The sequence below is a fragment of the Symphalangus syndactylus genome, chromosome X (assembly GCF_028878055.3).
Source record: "Symphalangus syndactylus isolate Jambi chromosome X, NHGRI_mSymSyn1-v2.1_pri, whole genome shotgun sequence".
NCBI lineage: Eukaryota > Metazoa > Chordata > Mammalia > Primates > Hylobatidae > Symphalangus > Symphalangus syndactylus.
Window position 1 is genome coordinate 23,215,620 of NC_072447.2, and position 18,258 is coordinate 23,233,877.

The window sequence follows — 18,258 nt, forward strand, 5'->3', positions numbered from 1 at the left end:
ACATTACATATTGAAACATGAGAATGAATAGGGATATTCCAAATGAGAGTTCAGAGTCAAAACCAGAATCAGTGAGGTGTCATGCTTGGGCATGGAAATAAAGGTAGAACTTAGACCAACAAAAAACCATGTTATGCATAAGGCAGAAGTGGGAAGCAGAGTAAGCTAATTCTCAGAGCTGAAATAAGTATGATGCTTGTGACTGAGACAGTCGTATGAGTCGACTTGCCAAGGCTTTGCATTTATGTTGAGGAGGGTGTAGCAACTGGGCAAACTTCTTTGTGATGGGCCTTAACAACCAGAATGAAAACTTAGAACTTTACCCCATAGGCAACAGGGAGACAGAGAATGGTATGGAAAGAGAGAGAAGTATAAGGAGAACATTTTGGACATGTACATGAGGTGGATCAGAAAGAGAAGAAATGGCCAAACAACACGTAATTAGCTTAAATGTATAATGATGAACCACCAGGGTGGTAGTACTGTGTCTAAAAGACAAGACACCAAGTGAACATCAGAAATAGAAAATAAAGATGACTCCAATTTTGAGTTGGAGTAACTAGGGAGGAAGGTACATAGATACAACAATGAATGCCATGGGGGCATTGACATTGGGATGATTGATTGTTGGCTATCAAGGCTGGGACTAGGGTTCTAAGAATAGAGCTATAAATATAAGGGTCAAACTAATAGATATACCACGTGGCCTATTATTTTATAGGACATTAACAACAGTCTGTGGGCTAGGCCGGTAGGTACATTCATCTCCATGCTACCAAGAGGTCGTTTGCTTGGCCATTGCATGTTGGAGCTGGACCAAGAACTCCCAGAGTTCTATCTTCTAGGATTGCTTTCATCCCAATGTGCCACACTTTTTCCCTCTAAACTGTGCAGATTCTCACCCAGTGAGGGTGGTCAAAGCTACAAATAGGAATTCTGAGAGAGAGAGAGAGAGAGAGTCAACTAAGTTGGGCAAGTCTTGAATTGACAGAAAATCCTGTTTTCTAACCTAAATCCCATGCACTGGGTCCAGTTAGAATCATCCGTGATGTTCTTAGTTTGTGCACCCTTCCTGCCTCTCAGCCTCATTGTCCACTTGTCTATACCCTAGGTTCTCAAATTCTATTACCTGAGAACCTTGGTAAGTCATGATAATACCCACTGAGGAGTAATGACCCATATAAGCTTAAAAGGCCACCCACTTTGGAGGTATTTGCATTTTAACAAGGGCCTCTTGAAGACACAGTCCTTCAAAAGTCTAGAATAGTAACTATGATTCAGTGATTCAGATGGTGGAGTTGGGGGAATATCTCTTCATGATAATCTTCAAATCCTGCAATCAACATATACATAGGGCCTGCCTTATTATAGGGATAAGATGTAGATTTCTCCTCCCTGCACTCCCAATCCTATTCCCTTGGAATGCCTTCCAAATGTGATTTAGTCATCACTAGAAACAAGTATCTACACCTGAAAGGGAAAAAAAAAATGTTTTCACCAAAGTGCTATGTCACCTCCATGAAGGAAAATACGAAATACAGGGCTGTGAATCTTCTCCAACTCATCTCTAGGAGGATACACGAATATCAAAGAAGTATGCCGAAAGATGATCAATGAGGGGCTAACATCTCTGCTCACAGGGAGTTATCACAGTGAATTTGGTGTATGGAAAACCAAAGCTCTTCCACGCTCATTCCAGCTTCAGTTTTAAGGGAATTTTGACTTTGTTGCTGTGATATGTAAGCCTCCCCTTAACTCCACTGGCAAATGCTTTGATATAGAAAATAAGTAGCAGGCAATGAGTTTCACACGCTTACCTTGAACTTTAATGAGCGGCGATTTCCCCTCTGGTTTCTGAAATTTGGTGTGTCACATGCTTTAACACAATCAGCTTGTCCTAACACCATGGCAATAACTCCATCTGCCTGCAGATATGAAAGAGACTGCATTATCGGTCTAGTATTCATCATCAACAAAACACCATGCAAATGAATGGTCAGCATTTTAAAGTGTGAAAATATGTACAACTATTATGTATCAATAAAATATACTTTTAAAAAAGAAAAATAAAGTTAAGTGTGCTGGCAATGAGAATACCATGATGTCTAAGAGTTATTAAGTACCAAAATGATAACTGATAATGTTGTTTAAATATTTTGTTAAAAAACTATTCTCTAATTTTCAAAAACATTCAGGCCAATCTTAAAGTCCATTTATTTCACCAGCCAATCTAGTTATATTGAGTGTAGTAGGAAGTATATCATTCTTGGAAAAAGAAAAAAAGACTGATTAAAATCTCAGATAATCAGACAAAATAACTTGGCTTCTAAGTGTTGTTAGTCACTTCCTGACAATCCAACATTTCCGAGTAGGATTCAAGTTTTCACAGGAAATGTAAACTCAGCATTTCTACCATTTTCTTCATGGAAATACAGAAGCAATAAAGGAGACGAAGAAAAAAGTTTTTCTTTAATTCATTTTTAGAAAAACAAGAAGTTAAAACCCCAGACCTCAGTGTCAAAATGACTACAAATGTCAGTGGAGATTGATCAGGGTGTGTTGCAGAGGAGACAGAGGTAAACAAACACCACGGGGATCCCACAGCAGCTGGAGATTTGCCAAAGAGCAGCAGAAGCACGCTTCCCAAATCCAAGGGGCACAGCCAGAGGCACACAACTTTAATCATGTGTTTGCAAGAATAGAAGTCAGGGTGAACCAGCTGCAGCGGAAGCCTCCTGCACCCAATTAGGTTCCAGAAGCAGAAAAAGTGAATTAAATGAATTATATTTGCAGGCATTATTCTGTCTTTATGGCATCAAGAAAAGGAGAAATTTAAGTTGTTAGCAAAGAAATTTGAAAAACTAGCCTTTGTTAGCTGAGAAACAAAAGCTAAAGAAACTTATACATGGCTGGGAACGGTGGCTCATGCCTGTAATCCCAGCACTTTGGGAGGCCAAGACTGGCAGATCACCTGAGGTCGGGAGTTCGAGACCAACCTGGCCAACACAGGAAAGCCCGTCTCTACTAAAAATACAAAATCAGCCGGGCATGGTGGCAGGTGCCTGTAGTCCCAGCTACGCAGGAAGGCAAGGCAGGAGAATCGCTTGAACCCGGGAGGCGGAGGGTGCAGGAAGTCTAGATTGCGCCGTTACACTCCAGCCTGGGCAACAGAGCAAGACTCCATCTCAAAAAAAAAGATATTCCAAGGACCAGTAAGCACATGAAAACTGTTCAGCCTCATTAGTCATCAGGAAAATGCAAAGTAAAACCACAATGTGATACCACCATACACCCACCAGATGACAAAAATTGAAGACTGACAATACCAAATGACATTGAGGAATTGGGGTAACTCGAATCTCATGCATGCATGTTGGTAGGAGTGTAAAATGGTACAACCAGTTTGGAAAAAAGTCCGAGTTTCTTCAAAAGCTAAAAACCTACCCCATGACCCATTGTATTAGAGTGCTCTTGCATTGTTATGAAAAAACACCTGCAACTGGTAATTTATAAGAAAAGAGATTCAGCCGGCTCACAGTTCTGCAGGCTGTACAGGAAACAGCTCCAGCATCTGCTTCTGGGGAAGCCTCAGGGGGCTTTGACTCACGGTGGAAGGTAAAGCAAGAGCATACACAACACATGACCAGAGCAGGGGCAAGGGGAGTGGGGGCGGAGCAGGTGCCACACACTTATAACCAACCAGATCCAGCAATAACTCACTATCATGAAGACAGCACCAAGATATGGAGGATCCGCCCCCATGATCCAAACACCTCCCACCAGGCCCCACCTCCAGCATCAAGGATTACAAATCAATATGAGATCTGGGCAGGGACACATATCCAAACTGTATCACCCAGCAGTTCTACTCATAGGTATTTGCCCCATCCCATGCCAAGGAAAAGGGAAAACAAAACATACAGGCCCACAAAAAAGAGCTGTGCAAGAATGTTCATAACAGCTTTATTCATAAGCACCAAAACCTGCAAACAACCCAGGTGTTGGTTAACAGGAACACAGAGAAACCAAACATAGGATAGTCATGTAATGGAATAGCACTCACCAGTGAAAAGCAACAACACGGAGAAGTCTCAAAAACATTACGCTTAGTGAATGAAAGAAGGCGTCCACAAAAAAAGTGCATACTACACAAAGTTCTAGAACAAATAACTCATCTATGGTGGTAAAAGGTCAGAGCAGTGGTAGGCTCTGAGGGAGTGGGCATAGGGATTAACTGGCAAGAGGCATGAGGAAACCTTCTAGGGTGATGGTAATGTTCTGTATTTTAATAAGCATTACACAAGCGTATGCTTTTGTCCAAACCCAGTGAATGTGCGCTTAAGATTTGTGCATTTCACTGCATGTAAACTTTAGCTGAAAATAAAAAATACTACAAATACTCAACTCTAGTTCATGATGTGCATGCTGAAGTATTTAGTGGGATGTACACTGGTATCTCCGATTTACTTTGAAACGCGTCAGAAACTAAGATGGATTAGTGTATAGAGGGCCGAATAGATGGATAGATACATGTTAAAGGAAGGTTAGTAAAATGTTAATAGTAGAATCTAGGTGGTGTGTAATGGGTGTTCACTGTAAAATTCTTTCAACATTTCCATACACTTAAAAATCTGTATAATAAAATGTTGGAAAAAGTTCGAAGAAACTCAAACAGTAATGAAGGAAGGCTAGCCCTGTATATAGCATGCTGAAACATAAATAAAACCTTAACATTTAACTTAAGTAGAAAGAAAGATCAATGGAACATAGTAGAAAATTTAGAAATAGAACCCCCCATATGGAAAGTTAGTATATGTTGTAAGCGGCAACTCAGGTCAGAAGAGAAGAAATGGATTATTTAAGTTTTGAGAGAAATGAGCTGCCTTCTGGAAGAATATATTTGGTTCTATGCCTCACACCTTATGCCAGGATAACTTCCCAATTGATCAAATATTTAAATATATATAAATATGTAGAATTCAGTGATAAGTGAAAGAAACCATGGGATAATTCTTCTGTTAATACTAAGGGGGAAAAGTCCTTTCAACTATGACCCAAATGCCAGACATGATAACAGACTGAGGAATTCAACCACAAAAACGTCAGAACTCTTCAAGCAAAACCACAATAAGCAAACTCGAAAGACAGGTGGCAAACTGGGGGAAGATTGTGAGATCTCATAAAGTTAATTTCTCTAAAAAATAAGTAGCTTATAGCTACAATGAAAAAAAAAGATGGAAAACCATACGAACAAATAATTCAACAGAAGACAGCTGGTTTTTAGTCCCATACAAATATCCTCAACTACAAACATAATAATTGAAAAAATGGATTGCCATGTAGTTTTAACTTGCATTTCTATTAGAAGTTAAAAAAAAAAAAAAAGCTGCAGTGTATAATTCACTTTAAAAAGGAAACACACACACACACACACACACACACACACACACACACAACAACACATAAAAATGTGCTCATAGATATTTTTAAAAGCTCCAGGACATGCATTGCTTGTTCAGGGTGACAGGGATGTTTTTTAACAGCTTATCCTTTTATACTTTTTAAATTTTGAACCATGTAAATGGAATACCTAATTTTAAAAATTAGATTTAAGAAAGTGAGAATAATTATACTGCAAACAAAGGCAGCAGCGTGGGAGGCAGCCCAAGCTCCAGCCCAACTCTGCTACTAATTAACTGGGTGAACTTGGGCCAGTCTCTTGGAATCATTGACTATTTTGGCTGCAAATAATCTCAGAAATATTCTCATTCCACACTTGTTTTATGGAATAGGAAACAGAAGCACAGAATAAATTAAGTGACTTAGCCAATGTTACATGCAATCAGTTTACTGCAGAGCCAACAAAAGCTGTACATGTGTCAATTTCTTCTTAGATAAGACGGGAGTACTGCCATTAAGAAAAGGCAAGCTGCAGAGATGGGGAGAAAATATTTGCAAATCACATAACTGACAAAGGACTGATACCCAGAATGTATGTTTTTAACTCTCAAAACTCAACAATAGGAACAAAAATAAAGATGCTTAAGATCATTAGCCATCGAGGATATTCAGATTCCTAAAAACCACAATGAGATACCACTGTGCATTTATCAGAATGGCTAAAACTTTAATTTAAAAAACCTGACATACCAGATTGGAAAGGATACGTACGGAGCAACTAGAACTCTCATGCATTGCTGTTATACAAAATGCAAAATAATACAACCACTTTAGAAAACAGTTTGGCAGTTTCTCATAAAGTTAAACATACACTTAACCAATACCACATAACCCAGCAATACCACTCCTAGGTACTTATCCAAGAGAAGTAAAAACTTACATTTACAAAAAAACCTGTACATAAATGTTTACAGCAGTTTTATTTTTAGTCTTCAAAAGCTAGAAGCAACCCAAATGTTCATCAACTATAGTACATCCATGCAATAGACTATTATGCATCCATACAATGGAATATTATGCAGCCATAAAAAAAGGAACAAACAACTGATACACGCATCAAATTGAGTGGATCTCAAAGACCCAAGGCTGAGTGAAAGCAACCGACCTCAAAAACCTCCATAGTGCATGATTCCATGTATATGACGTTCTGGGAAAAGGCAGAATTGAAGGAATAGGAAACAGATCATAGGTTGCTAAGGACTGGGGTAGGGAGAGAGGTTGACTAAAAAGGGGGAGCATGAGGAAATTTTAGAAGACATTGGAACTGCTCTGTGTCATCATTGTAGTGTTGGATACACGAATCTATGCATTTTTTAAACCCACAGAATTGTATACCACCAAACACATATTTTACAGTATGCAAATTTAAAAATAAATTTTTTCCAGCCTTCTTGAGGTATAATTGACAAATAAAAAGTGTATATATTTAAGGTGTACAACGTGATGTTTTGATATACATTGTGAAACATTTGCTACCATAAAGCTAATTAACATATCCATCACTTTGAAGAGTGAAGTCATCAATCAAAGATCTCTGTGATCCTTTCCAGTTCTAGAAACATAAAAATTCTTTCACTGTTTGTGACCGGGCACAGTGGCTCACGCCTGTAATCCCAGCACTTGTGGAGGCTGAGGTGGGTGGATCACCTGAGGTCGGGAGTTCGAGACCAGCCTGACCAACATGGAGAAACCCTGTCTCTACTAAAAACACAAAAAAAATTAGCCGGGCATAGTGGCGCATGCCTGTAATCCCAGCTACTTGGAAGGCCGAGGCAGGAGAATTGCTTGAACCCGGGAAGTGGAGGTTGTGGTGAGCCGAGATCGGGCCATTGCACTCCAGCCCGGGCAACAAGAGCAAAACTCCGTCTCAAAAAAAAAAAAAAAAAAGATTCTTTCACTTTTTACAAAACAAATAGTAATTAATTACCAAGGACTAGAACAGGTTTGTATTACATGTGGCACAAAAATATCTTATAATTTTTCTTTAGGAAAGATAAACCTGAATAACTATGAAATTCATAACACAATGACAATGTGGAGAGAGAGAAAACCCTGAAAAGAATGTAAAAATAATGTCTTGGAATTTCATCTCCTTGACAATTCAGCTAGGTTTCAGGCATTCTAATTTTTCTCTCATTTGGAAGTGCAAAGTTAATAGAAAAATGGACCAGTCTATTTTTCCGTATTTCTATATCTCACTGTTTAAGTTTTGCTGATCATATTTTAAACTTCCTTTTTATTTAAAGGTGAAATCATTGATAAACACCATCTCTTATGTATCCTTTTCTCTCCCTCAAAGCTTGTTCTCGTGACATCTGGACTGTCTAGAAAGATATGATCCTTCAAATAATTCCTTGTTTAGTTACAATCTCTTTTGTTCCAAAAACTTCGAGTAAAATATCTCTCATATAGTGTTTTTTACCTTTTTAGGGTGATGTACTCCTCTGAGAATATGATGTAAGCTATAACTCTATTTGAAAAGGTTTAAACAAAAACAAGACCATAAATACTGTCTTAGTCCATCTGTGCTTCTGTAACAGCATACCCGAGGCTAGGCAATTTATAAATAATACAAGTTTATTTCTTATGGTTCTGGAGGCTGGGGAGTCCAAGATCAAGGCACCAATAGGTTCAGCATCTGGTGAGGGCTGCTCTCTGCTTCCAAGATAGTGCCTTGTTGCTGTACCCTTTGGAGGGGAGGTTCACTGTGTCCTTGCATGTCAGAAAGGATGTAAGAGTAAGAGAGTGCTTCTTCAACCTTGAGCCCTTTAAAAGGGTGCTAATCCCGTCCATGAGGGTGAAGCCCTTGTGACCTGCTTCCCAAAAGCCACACCTCTTAATACCTTTGCACTGGGGATTAAGTTTCAACTTAAATTTTAAAGGAGACACCTTTATTCAAACCATAGTAATACCCCTACATATATAATTCTGGTGGCAATGTCAGAGGTTCAAGGGCTTTCTGAGTCCTGTGGATTTCAAGATTCCAGGTATATAGAACACAAGCTCCTGAGAGAAACCCTTGGTTCAAACCCTTGCACTGCTATTTAACAGCTGTATGACGTTGGGCATGTATTTTTCCTTTCTCTGCCTTTGTTTGCTCATCCACAAAGTGCAAATAATAGTACTGCTAGGGGCTAGACGTAGTGGCTCACACCTGTAATTCCAGCACTTTGGGAGGCTGAGGTGGGAGGATCCCTGAGACCAAGAGTTTCAGACCAGCCTGGGCAACATAGCCAGACCCCATGTCTACAAAAACATTTTTAAAAATTAGCTGGCTGTGGTGGCACATGCCTGTAGTCCCAGCTACTTGGGAGGCTGAGGCAGGAGGATAGCTTGAGCCCAGGAGTTTGAGGCTGCATTTGGCCATGATCACACCCCTATACTCCAGCCTGGGTGACAGAGCAAGACCCTGACTCAAAAAAAAAGTGCTACTAGGATTTAATCATGCCTTGTCACCGGAAAGCCTCAATAAATATCACCTAGAGGGTGAAAGAAAAATTGACTGATGCCATTTTCCAAGGCTTCTAAGTCAGCCTCCTTAGAAATTTGGATTCTATAGAGTATCGTCAAAGTGTCATCTGCAATCCACTGAAGTCAATTGAAGTGCCTCCTGTTGGGAGATCCAGAAATGCAATGTTATCAAAGCAAATTATGTGCAATTCCATAGACTTTCATTTTCTAATGTATGACTATGGGCTGCAACTGGTAATTGACTGAGTTATTAAGAGTTACCAAACTAAAATTAGCACATTACTTGATTTTATCCAAGACTGTAATTAGTTTTCTACTCAGACTCTGCTGCCAAACAACCCATGGCAATATCACAAGATACTTGTATCTCATGCCTACAGATACTTGGCACCTTCTAGACTGGAGGAAGGATGCTTGTTATCACAGCATCATCAGCATTGTCTTGACTGAGGGATGGTTTTGACTGCTGTTACTCTTAACTTTGATGATTTATATTTTATAGTTGGTTCCATCATTATCAATTTTGTTTACTGAGAGTCATTCAATGGACCTGAGGACAACAACAATAGTATCAATCATATTTTGGCCTATAATTTTCCAACGATTTGGTTTTAAGTTGTATATATATAACATGGTTCCAATGGGAATCATTCAAATTCTGATGGCTGCAGTAGACATGCACATAATCTCCCAAAATATTCTCATATTCTCACTATTGGCACCCAGTGTTTGGTTTTTAGGGGGAAGGGGTGGGGTTGCTGGTTGGTTTGCTCACTACTGGAAAGTAAGGGTTGGTAGTAGAAATGAGAGAATGAATACAGTCTTTTTTTTTTTTTTTCTGTCAAAGTAGACCATAGTAAGACATGCGTGCATACACTCATACACAACTAAGAATCACTAGGTAGCTAAATTTGAAATTAGATATCAATACTTCTCACTTGCCAGACCCTGAAGAAGTGAATAAACTTCTCTGAACTTATCTGGGAAATCCAGACATCTACCTGGCCTCCTGTAGAAACAAACTTTCTTCGTAAAGAGTAATTTGGTGAACACATTGGGCTTTGGGAGCCCCAGGGTCTCTGTCACAACCACTCAACTCTGCTGTGGTCATGTGAAAGCAGACATGGACAGTACAAAACAACTAGCATGACTATGTCCCAATAAAGTTTTATTTACAGAAACAGGTGACAGCTCCACTGACTGTAGTTTGCTGAACTCTGCCATACACCATTGTGAAAGTAACATGGCAAAATTCTGGTGATGATATTATTGCTATCATCATTATCATCATCATCATCATCAATGCCCTTCACTGTTTAGAAAGCACTCCCATTTGACCCTACCAATCACAGAGGCAGGAGCAAACACTACTCAGGACATTTTATAACTAAGGAAGGCGAGTTCACAAGAAGCTAAGGCTTCAGCCATGGGGTCGGTGGATGTACTGAGAGCAGCCTTCAGCTCCCCTGACCATTAGGCATCTCCTCTCTTGTCACTCAGAGAGCTTGGGAAGCCTCGTCCCATTGAACATTTATTTGTAAGGGATAATTTTCATGTCATTACACTGTCCTCACTACTCCCAGAGAGAAGGTAAACCTTCTCGTTGCTGGGGTATAAAAAATGCTATGGGAAAAATAGAAAAGCTTTTATTTATATTATTGTAAGCTTTGAAAAATGATTTTGCCTGAATAGGCTATATTCCTCTTTTCTGCCTGATTATTACCATTTTTATTTCCCAGTTGTAAAAATATATGTTTGCCATTTGTTTGAAGAACAATGCAACTCTCTCCAATCCATCACATAGCTCTGCTCTTAGCAATTCTCACAGCTCATCAGGAAAATGATTGCCTGATTAAACAGGCGTGACTAAGCCACAGCATCCTCAGAATGTGCATGGAGCCCTTGGCCCTGAATGCATCTTACTCCAGCAATGCCAAGCATCGCCTGATGCACAGTGCAAAGAGCAAGACCAAAGGGGAGTTTTCAAAAGAAGGAAATCATGTATTTTATGACCAGCAGCATTTGTAAAAGCTATTTTCCAAGTAATTACGTGAATTGATTTTGGGAAGGCAATATGATTCTTTCAGCTTGATGATTCAACGAAATGACAACCTTCAGAGGGAGAAAAAAAAATGATCAGGTAATCTTTCTCCTGACCACGATTCATGCTGTGTTATCTCAGGCTCCACTGAAGTGCTTATTGTGCACAAAATACCCTCTAATAATTTCTTTTAAAACATTCATTGTCAAATTAGCAAAGCAGCAGTTGACAGTTGAGTCTTACAACCTAGAGTTCAATACTGAGAAGTGGAGTTGAGTTGAATCCTATCTCTGCTCACTGTGACTTCAGATGCAAGCTACTTATATTCTAAGACTCAGTTTCTCCATCTGTTAAATGGAACAAAATAGAAACTGCCTTATGTGGTTAACGTATAGATATGCAGTTGACCCTGAGAGAGGAGAGGGGCTGGAGAGTAAGTTAATAATCAATCATGCTTACATGACGAAGCCTCCCTACAAATCCCTAAACTAAAGGGTTGGGAGAGCTTCCAGGCTAGAGAAGTCATGGAAGAGCTGGGAGAGCGGCACTCCTGGAGAGAGCATGAAGCTCCACACCCCTCCCCCACACCTTGCCCTGCGCGTCTCTTCCATCTGACTTTTTATCTGTATGCTTTGTAATATCCTTTATTATAAACCAGTAAACATAAGTAAATGTTTCCCTGAGTGTTGTTGAGCCATTATACCAAATTATCAAACATGAGGAGGTGATTGGAGGAACCTCTAATTTATAGCCAGTGGGTCAGAAGCACAAGTGACAACCTGGGGCTTGTAATTGTCATCTGATGTCGGGGAAAGTCTTGTGGAATTCAGCCCTTAACGTGTGGGGTCTGTGCCAACTACGGGAAGTTAGTGTCATAATACAGTAAGTAATAGAACACCCATTGGTGTCCACCAAGAATTGGAGAATTGGTTGGTGCAGGGGAAAAACCCACACATTGGTATCAGAAGTTGTATGAGTGTCAAGAAAACAGTATTCTTCTTTTACTGTCAATTCTCTGAACTGTCCATCCACTTTCTCTTTGAACTCCTGCAATCTGATGTCATCAAACAATTGTCTTGATACTCATGTTGTTCAGAACCACTCATACTTTTTGTCACTAACCAACTTACCTTGCTATCTTACTGGTTTTGAACTCTTGAGTATTTCTTGTCAGCTGAGTCCTGCTGCTATGTCTGAATGTATCCCCTAAAATTCATAGGCTAGAACCTTAATCCCCAATGCAACAGTGTCGGGGAGGGGGAGCTTTTGGCAGTTGTTTAGGTCTTGGGGGCTCCACCCTCATGAGTGGATTAATGCTGCTATGAAAAGGGCTTTGGCTAAAGCAATTGCGACAAAGACAAAAATTAACAAATGGGACCTAATTAAACTAAAGAGCTTCTACACAGCAAAAGAAACGATCCACAAAGTAAACAGACAATCTACAGAATGGAAGAAAATATTTGCTATGCATCCGGCAAAAGTCTAATATCCAGAATCTTTAAAGAACCTAAACATATTAACAAGCAAAAAACAAACAACCCCATTAAAAAATGGACAAAGGACATGAACACTTTTAAAAAGAAGATATACATGCAGGCAGGCAATAAGCATATGAAAAAAAATGCTGAACATCATTAATCATTAGAGAAATGCAAATCAAAACCACAGTGAGATACCATCTCACACCAGTAAGAATGGCTACTATTAAAAAGTCAAAAAAATAATAGATGCTGGCCAGGTGTGGTGGCTCAAGCCTGTAATCCCAGCATTTTGGGAGTCCAAGGCAGGTGGATCACTTGAGGTAAGGAGTTCAAGACCAGCCTGGCCAACATGGTGAAACCCCGTCTCTACTAAAAATGCAAACATTAGCTGGGTGTGGTGGCGGGAGCCTGAAATCCCAGCTACTTGGGAAGCTGAGGCAGGAGAATTGCTTAAACCTGGGAGGCAGAGGTTGCAGTGAGCCGAGATCATGCCACTGCATTTCAGCCTGGGTGACAGAGTGAAATCCCATCTCAAAAAATAAATAAATAAAAAATAAAAAATAAGGGATGCTGGCGAGGTTACAGAGAAAAGAGAATGCTTATATACTGCTGGTGTTAATGTAAATTAGTTCAGCCATTGTGAAAGACAGCGTGGCAATTTCTCAAAGAACTTAAAACAGAATTACCATTTGACCCAGGAATCCCATTATTGGGTATATTTCCAAAAGAATACAAATCATTCTACCATAAAGACACATGCATGTGTATGTTCATTGCAGCACTATTTGCAATAGCAAAGACATGGAATTAACCTAAATGCCCATCAACAGTAGACTGGATAAAGAAAATACACACCATGGAATATTATAAAACCATAAAAAAGAATGAGATCATGTCCTTTACAGCAACATGGTTGGAGCTGGAGGCCATTACTCTAAGTGAACTAACCCAGGAACAGAAAACCAAATACTGCATGTTCTCACTTGTAAGTGGAAGCTAAATGATTAGAACACATGGGCATGAAGAAGGGAACAATAGGCACCAGGGGCTAGGCGTGGTGGCTCACACCTGTAATCCCAGCACTTTGGGAGGCCGAGGTGGACAGATCATCTGAGATCAGGAGTTCAAGACCAGCTTGGCCAACATGGCAAAACCCCATCTCTAGTAAAAATACAGAAATCAGCTGGGCGTGGAGGCACATGCCAGTAGTCCCAGCTACTTGGGGGGCTGAGGCACGAGAATCACTTGAATCCAGGAGGCAGAGGTTGCCATGAGCCGAGATTGCTCCACTGCACTCCAGCCTGGATGACAGAGCAAGACTCTGTCAAAAAAAAAAGAAAAGAAAAAAAATAGACACGAGGGCCTACTTGAGGGTGGAAGATGAGAGGAGAGAGAGGATTGAAAAACTGCCTATCAGGTAGTATGCTTATTATCTGGGCAATGAAGTAATTTTGTACACCAACCCCCCACGACACGCAATTTACCTATATAACGAACTTGCACGTGTACCCCGACCCTAAACTAAAAGTAAAAAAAAGAAAAGAAATCACACCTGAAAAAGGGGGCTGCTTTGGGGAGTGGGTTCACTCTTCCACTCTCTGCCATATGAAAACAGACTTCCTCTCTTGCTTTTCCACCTTCCATCGTGTGATGACACACTAAGAAGGCCCACACAAGATGCCAGCACCTTGATCTTGGACTTCCCAGCCTCCAGAACTGTAAGAAATAAATTTTTGCTCTTTATAAACTACCCAGCCTGTGGTATCCTGTTATAGGAGCACCAAACAGACTAAAACACCTGCCTTAAAAAATATTTGTTATTTATTTATCCATCCTACTCAGGTTTTTTAATAAGGAATTTTTTTATATCTAGTGCATTATATTACCAAAACTAAAATCAAAATCAAGTCAAACAAGAAATTAAAATGTCTCTACTAATGACCCATCTGCTTTCTGATCTTACTTCTATTTCTCCACGTTTCCCCAAAACCAGAAAGTCTCCTAAGTGGCCCCATGGTCACTCAGGATCACTTTTATTCTCAGAATCCAAATTTCTTCCCTGCCTAGAATTTCTACTTTCTTTCCTTCCACCTAGCCCAGGGTTTCTCATCCTCAGCGCTACTGACTTTTTTTTTTTTTTTTTTTTTTTTTTTGAGACTGAGTCTTGCTCTGTCACCCAGGCTGGAGTACAGTGGCGTGTTCTCGGCTCACTGCAAGCTCCGCCTCCCAGGTTCACGCCATTCTCCTGCCTCAGCCTCCCGAGTAGCTGGGACTACTGGCACCTGCCACCACGCCTGGCTAATTTTTTGTGTTTTTAGTAGAGACGGGGTTTCACCATCTTAGCCAGGATGGTCTCGACCTCCTGACCTCATGATCCGCCTGCCTCGGCCTCCCAAAGTGCTGGGATTACTGGCGTGAGCCACAGCGCCTGGCCCCACTACTGACATTTTTGCAGGAGAATTCTCTGTTGAGTGAGAGGAAGCTGTCCTGTGTATTGCAGGATGTTGAGCAGTGTCCCTGGCCTCTACCCACTGGATTCCAGCAGCACCCTTCCTATTTGTGGCAAACATAAATGTCTCCAGGCGCTGCCAAGTAGCCCCTGGAAGGTAAAATGGCCCTTGGCTGAGAGCCACAGTATTCATGTACAATATTATCGATAATATAATAGTCATTAATATTAATATTAATTAATGTGCAATATATTCTAACCTGAGAGGTCAAACGGTACAATTTAGCACTATAGCACTGCGTATATTACTGTCCTATTACTCCATGTTTTTCCAAATTCACTTCACAATCATTTTGTTTCTTAACTCACCTAGCATAGCATGAGCCACAGAGCAGGGACTCAATAATATGCATGTGCTGTGACCAAAGGGAAAATGTCAGTTTCATGCTTTTAGAAAATTTGGTCAAAAGACTCAGTGTGTACATTGGCAGAGACAACTCGGTCGGTGGGCATAGGAATGTGAGAACATTCAGATTAGTTGTTTGATTAAAACTAAATCTGCTGGCTGGGCACAGTGACTCAGGCCTGTAATCCCAACACTTTGGGAGGCCGAGGTGGGCAGATCACCTGAGGCCAGGAGTTCAAGACAAGTCTGGCCAACATGGCAAAACCCCATCTCTACTAAAATTACAAAAATTAGCTGGGCATGTTGACACACACCTGTAATCCCAGCTACTCAGGAGGCTGAGACAGGAGAATCGCTTGAACCTGGGAGGCGGAGATTGCAGCGAGCTGAGATCGCTCCATTGCACTCCAGCCTGGGTGACAGTGAGACTCCACCTCAAAAAAAAAAACCAAACCTAAATCTGCTAAGTGATCACATCCTATAATGAGCTTTAAACTACGAATTTTAAAAATTTAATGATTCTAAAATTGCAGATTAATAAATTATATTCGATCCACTTGAGAAACTGATTTGGCTGGCTTTCAGACTTTAATCAAATTTTAAATAGCATTCCAAAGTGTTAGAAATATTTCTTCTCTTTTTTGCAAAGAAGACAAATTGGCTGATGAAAATCAGTGGCTTTAGGTCACTCAGGAGCAATTAATCAACAGATATTTGAATAAACGTCATTAAATGACAACACATAAAATGTGATTAAGACATAAAGATTATCAGTAATCATAAGGGTGGATAAATGGTTTTAAAATGTCAATTTATGACATTCAGTTATATTGTAAGAACAATCCTTTGATGCATTTTCTGTTTGTATCTATATTTATTCTGGCAATATAAATTTGACATTAGATAATTCCTGAAATATCTTCATATTTAAACAGACAATTATGCTTATCAGTGTTTTCATTTAAACTAAATCACACTTTTTGAAACATTGCTGAAGATGTGATTATACTTCTCTTTTAACTTTTGTTTATAAAATAGAGGATGTTATTTCTTAGCATTAGACTTGAAGTACTTGTGTTAGTCTCAAATATCTCCAATAGTTCTCATCGTTTTAAAAAGTTACCTTCTCAGTACTGATCTCGCAAATGTTAGCAAGTTTTTGACGCATTTGAGTTGCAAGGACTTACATCTTAGTATAAATCCATCATGGCTAAATTCTTCATTCTTCCTCAAGTGTCCACACAATATCCAACATCCTGATGTAAAGTAAAAACGTTAATCATCACTCAATCAGTTCCACGTATCTACTACTCACAGCAGTATCAGTGGCCAGAGTATCATCAGTTAAGCCTATTTCTCAATCTCCAATTTCAAGAGGCAATGCAAAGGCCATGTGACCCCTGCACACACAGTGCATTACATTACAGGAGAGAGAAACTCAGTATATTATAATAGGCAGTACACCTGCCTGATCTTTACCCTGGAGAGAGACATTATCTCTACAGTACTGCAGAGTAAGCAAACGATCTGCTGCATGCTCTAGACAGAGACACTATCTCATCTTCCAAACTGTAATAGACATAAACAGCAAGATAGTCTGGAATAAAATGGCATTTTGTGCCACATTTGCAGGACATGCTGAAACACAGAAAACCCTTGGAGAGTTATTAATATTTCCCAATAAGAAGTCAGTAGATCTCCACTCACTTTCCTTTCCTTGCTCTTGCCGTTACTCCTGCCTGGAGTTTTCTCCTTGTCCCCTTCAAAGATCCAAAGTCTTTACTTCAGTCTTCCTCAGGCTTTCACCATGGCAGGACAAGAGGATCTGGTGCAGGAGGAGATTCAGTAGGACTGGGCGAACTGGGAGTACATTGAGATAATCACCAGCAGCATCAAGAAAATTGCAGACTTTCTCAACTCGTTCAATATGTCTTGTTCAAGATTTGCAACACTAAGGGAGAAATTGACAGCCCTTGAACAGAGAATAGAGTACACTGAAGCATGGGTGACAAAAGGTGAGATGCTTACCTAGAACACTGCCATGCTGCTGCTGGGAAGTTGCTTTACAGAACACAGGCCACGTGAGAAAGGCCCCAGCAGCCTTCAGCTCCTTCCTTTCTCCTTAAAGAGCAACAGGACTTATTCTTGTTTTTCTTTTTCAAAAGTGTGGCCTTTGGGTTCTTCCATGTACATCTGAGGGTGTGATGTGGTATATGAGGAAAAGTCTAGAGGAACTCTTGGAAACATTAGGTATTTCACCTTTCCAGTAACATTTTGTAGATTTACTTGTCAATGTATTTGAGACATTCACAGCCAAAAGCCTGGGATTCTTTGTGAAGGTCCTCCCCACCCCTATCCTTTCTCTCTCAGACTTTACTTAAAGTTCTCATTGCCTCTGCACTGCTTCTGTGAACAGCCTTTGCCTCCTCCCCACCTTTGGTGGGAAGTGTGAGGCAGTCCTGGCCAAGACACTCATGCTCTGGCAATTTGGCTACCAGAGAATGTTGATGCTAACCCACCAGTTTCCTGTTGATTTGGGGAGGTCAAGGCCAGGCTCCCACTTGGCTTAAAGGGACATTTTCAGACATTTCTTTCTGTCACTTGGGGTATCTATGCCTCTCAAATTTCCCTAATAAACTCCACAACTTGATCTGACTGTTGTGATTATGGTAGGGACAGGACCTAGAGATGGGTTCACTTATTCCACAGAAATGTAATGTATGGGATTATTATTCCAACAAAACTTTCAGATGTAGCTGTTTGATTCAAAGCCTAAGTGGCTTACCAGCCCAAGCCCCCATGTTTGGACTTTCAGCTGATTAGTTCATCCTAGGAATCATTTGGTCATTCAGCACATTTATCAAGTACTTACCATGTAGGCATGTTATACTCCAATAAAAGATACATCACTGAATTAGAGAAAAAAGTCTTTGCTTCATTCAAAGCACAA

General features: G+C 40.2%; 1 pseudogene; it reads left to right on the forward strand.

Moving 5' to 3' along the window:
- The first annotated feature begins 17,115 nt into the window (after positions 1-17,115).
- Positions 17,116-17,447, forward strand: LOC129476277 (protein BRICK1-like; annotated as a pseudogene).
- The last annotated feature ends 811 nt before the right edge of the window (positions 17,448-18,258 follow it).